Genomic DNA, 4,040 nt, shown 5'->3' with positions numbered 1-4,040 from the left:
ATGCATCGTTCTCCCAACGTTCTCACAAGATCACTGAGAAGATTTGCAAATCTTAGAGGCGGAAAGACCAAGAAGGTCTATTTACAGCTGTCATGCAACTTCATCCTCTTGGAACGGGAGATTTCCCAAAGATGAATACTCATTTAAAAGTTGTAAACGCTGGCAGGCAAGAACTATAGACTAATAACTACAGGCTAGGAAAAGTCAGTATAACAACTATGGCTTCTTGTTTCCTTTTTAATAACGATAAAGTTCCTGCGTGACCGTAAGAATACACCTTGGGTTTGGTATGTTTTGTTCTGTAGTGTTCCATCCGTGATGTCATTTGGAAAACACGCAATTCATCTGAAGATGCCATTGTCTTCATTTGCAGGCAGGTAATGGACTTTGGTACTGAATGAATGATGCCTCAGCAGACCTTTCTGATAGCCAAACAGTTCTCAATCAGCAGGCTTATTACTTTTTTAGATCAGGTAATAACACATACTAAATGTGTTCAGAATATATTTCCAGTGGCTAATCCTAAATTGTGCAGCCATGCTACTTCGTTACGTTATGCTTCCAACTCAGCTTTCTAAAGCACTGAGAACTACGCTCTTGAGACAAGTTAAGTATTAGTTTAGGTAATGAATCTAAAGAAAATGGACTGAAACTTGATGATTCCACTTGCCCAGTCCAACCTGTTAAACCTTCTGAGATTTTCTTTTCTAAAACAAATGGATTGCTTGAAACAGTGAGTTAGGTTTGTTCCATCTACAATTTCTCACCTACGATGTATTCGGTATTCAGGAGCATTAGAATGTTCCTAATTCATGTGAAACCCTGAGAAAACACGCAGCACTGATTTCATCGTAACACTTTGTGCTATTATCCCATTAGAATTTGCAGTGCTGAGCTGACATATGAGAACATGTCAACTTAAGAGAAGTTCACCTGAGATAATAAATACTTCATTAGTTTCATCAAGTATGTCGGGGGGCGGGGGGGAGTGGGGTGATGTGTGAAATGGGGATAGCGCCTATAACTCAACGTGATCTTGTTTAACTTCTAATGGACAAATTTTGCAAACAGCAGTTTTCTACTAAAGACAGTATTTTTTCTGTCTGCTAACTTTTATGTTTTAATTGTAGGTCCAATAGCTTTGTCGCCAGTTCCTCAAGAAACAATCGTAGAATCTGTTCCACACAGCCAGTTGAACAGCGTATCAGAGGGAATAAGGTAAAATGAGTACGCTCTGATTAAAACAAGGTTTCATACAGATTTATCGTTGTTTTACCTGTCTACTAATACTATTTAATAGGAAGATTTCAGTACAGAGAATTCCACACTGTCCATCTAGTGTTGCCAACATCAGCACTGAGCATATCTTACTCTGATATTAAATACAGGCGGATGCCTCCTGGAAAACTTTCATTTCTTCGTGGAATGTTTTTCCATTTTTTTCCATTGGCTGGAATACTTTTTCTATTCCTCTTTCCCTTTTTTCCATCCTAGGATGTGTGAATGTAAATTCCCACCATCTGCTCTCCCATTTGGGAGAGAGAGGGAAATCCATGTGTTTACTTCTTTCTAGCTGGGGGAGAGCAAGTATAGTGGTTTTGGCTAGTGATGTGATTCAGAGCAGCAAGTGGAGGGAGATGTGTTGGGTGTGGGTTTTTTTAATGCAATACTTGCAGAATCAAGAGGAAAAAAAAACCAACACCTTCTCTGGGAGCTGAGGAAGGTGTAAGAATAGGTTTCTAAAGGGAATGTCTTTCAGAGTTTTCCAGTAGCCACCAATTTCTTTACTTCGGGGGATTTTACTCCTAACATTCATCTCTTAGATGGACTTTTTCAAGTGAAAAACATGGTTTTCTTTTGTGCAGTGCCCCTGGACCTCAGAAATCTTCTAAGAATGGTGCTCTTATGGCAACTGTAGTGATGGCAGCACTGTTTGCCTATAAAGAATCCAGAAGGTTCCTTCCAACTTTCGTTGTGAGGTTGAGAATCTTTTTACTCAGTCAGGTTCTGAAACCACTTCTGCCAAAGAAGAAGTTGCTGAAAGTACTGTAACAAAAGCTGATAATGCACATCCCAATATCAATGGTCAGCCCAAGGTCAGGAAAAAATCCTTGGACGCTGAAGATGAATTCCTTGGGCAGTGTGAGTCTGAAGACCGTAGAGACAAAGGCAAACCAAGCAGATCAAAAGAACCTGAACTAACTTCAAAAGGAAATCCTTTCTACATCAAGGAGTCTCTTGAGAGTAAAGAGAAATTAGGGCAAACTTCCTCGATAAAGCCTGACATGGAATGGATTTCTAAAAAACTTGCAGCTCTAGCTATTACAGACCAATGCCAAGATACAAAGGACATTTCTAATAACTATGTAGAGGTCCCACCTGTTAATGACTCTTCTATTACAACGCTGGATGAAGTTTTGGAGAGTGCATTTTCTAGAGAAAATGAGGGACTGGGTAATAAAAACTGTGAAGGAGATAAACATAGGGAAAAAGATCAGAAAAAAAGATAGGACTCTGAAAAAACTGACAAAGAGCACTACCAAAAGAAGAGAGAGAACTCGGACACTGAAGAGAGGGAGAAGGAGAAGCAAACCAGATGATCATTCCCACAAGAGGAGGTGCTCTCGCAGCGTGGAAACAAATAAGCAACATCGTCCTAAGCAGGAGTATTGCAATGAAAGCAAGCGTAGAGCTTTCCATCATGAAAGAAACAGTCCAAATAATGTCAGAAGCTCAGGAAAATATTCTCATTATAGACCCCAAAGCAGAGAAAGAACAGCACAAGACAGGAGTAGGTATTATCATTCCAAAGGAGAGAGAACGTGGAGCAGAGAAAGATACTATCAAGATGAACCACGGAGATGGGAAAAAGGCAGATACTGCAATGATTATTACTCCTCTCCTGGAACGAGGGATGGCAGAGAGAGAAAGTCCTCTCATTGTGATAAAGACTTTGACAAATCGAGTCAAGCTTACAACAACAGGTCCCATACGGATTATCATTGCAAAAGCAGATGGCCTCACAACGCACTCTCTGGAGAGGAAGATGTACATCACTTTAGCAGCCACCGAGCAAAGTTACATCATTGTTCAATACCTCAGCAGCCACGTGAAAGGCACGCACTTCCACCTGTGTCAGCTCATTCCAGTTTTGAGGATACATCCCGAGAAAATGAAAAAGACAAACTAAGAAATGGAAAAAGACAACATACCCACACAGAAGGAAGCGGAGGTGAAACAGAAAAGAAATGCCGAAAGACAGGTGACCAAAGAATGAAAAAATGTAGAGAAGGTCAAGAAGAAAAAGAAGTCCAAAGATCAACATTGAGAGAAGGACTACAGGTAAGCAAGGATTCCAGCATAATCAGCAATTTTTTCCTAATACTTTTGCAGGTGTTTCTCACGTCTGCCTGTTCTTCATTGTTTCTAAGTTATTTATATAGCATAATCGGGCTGGGATGTCTTCGTCCCACAATAAACATTGTCAAAGGATCGTGGCTCTGCTGCAGTCATGCCGTCCCCGCTGCTGCTTTACAGCCCTCTGCTGGAGACCACGCCCCTTTTCACCCCCCATCACTCCCACCCTCCTGCTCTGCACCCTGTATTTGCATATGGGGGGACACACACAGACACAACAATTTCAGGGGAGGGACCAGGGTGGGTCTCAGGGAGAGACCGTGTCCCAGCCCCATTGCGGCACCCCGAATGTGCCTTTACACAGGGTTCTTATAGCCTTCAATCGTTCAGGTACCAGACGACTTGACTCATCACTCCCACCCACACGACCAATTACTAATCATAGTCAAACTTTGCAAAGCAACTCTAGTCTCGCAGCATTCTTGCTGCTTGCCTACTGATCCAGACATCCCTGGAGTCAGTCTTGCTAGGGTTGCTGATCTATGATGCCCGACGACGCCCGGAGGGTTTAAAAGACGTGCCAGAGGGGCTAGGATGCTGGCGTTACCTTGGTTGAGCCGGGGTGTCCTTTATCCTTCCTGGACAGCTCTAAGCTTCCCAGAAGCAAAGTCCTTCTTTCCAGG

The 4,040-nt window shown here is 42.2% G+C and overlaps 1 pseudogene; it reads left to right on the top strand.

The window, feature by feature from the left end:
* LOC104008888 (uncharacterized) lies at positions 1-3,346 on the top strand (annotated as a pseudogene).
* The last annotated feature ends 694 nt before the right edge of the window (positions 3,347-4,040 follow it).

Source organism: Nipponia nippon, unplaced genomic scaffold (genome assembly GCF_047370975.1).
Source record: "Nipponia nippon isolate SJK-2023a ecotype South Korea unplaced genomic scaffold, ASM4737097v1 scaffold_63, whole genome shotgun sequence".
NCBI classification, from domain to species: domain Eukaryota; kingdom Metazoa; phylum Chordata; class Aves; order Pelecaniformes; family Threskiornithidae; genus Nipponia; species Nipponia nippon.
This window is presented reverse-complemented; position numbering and strand designations above follow the sequence as displayed.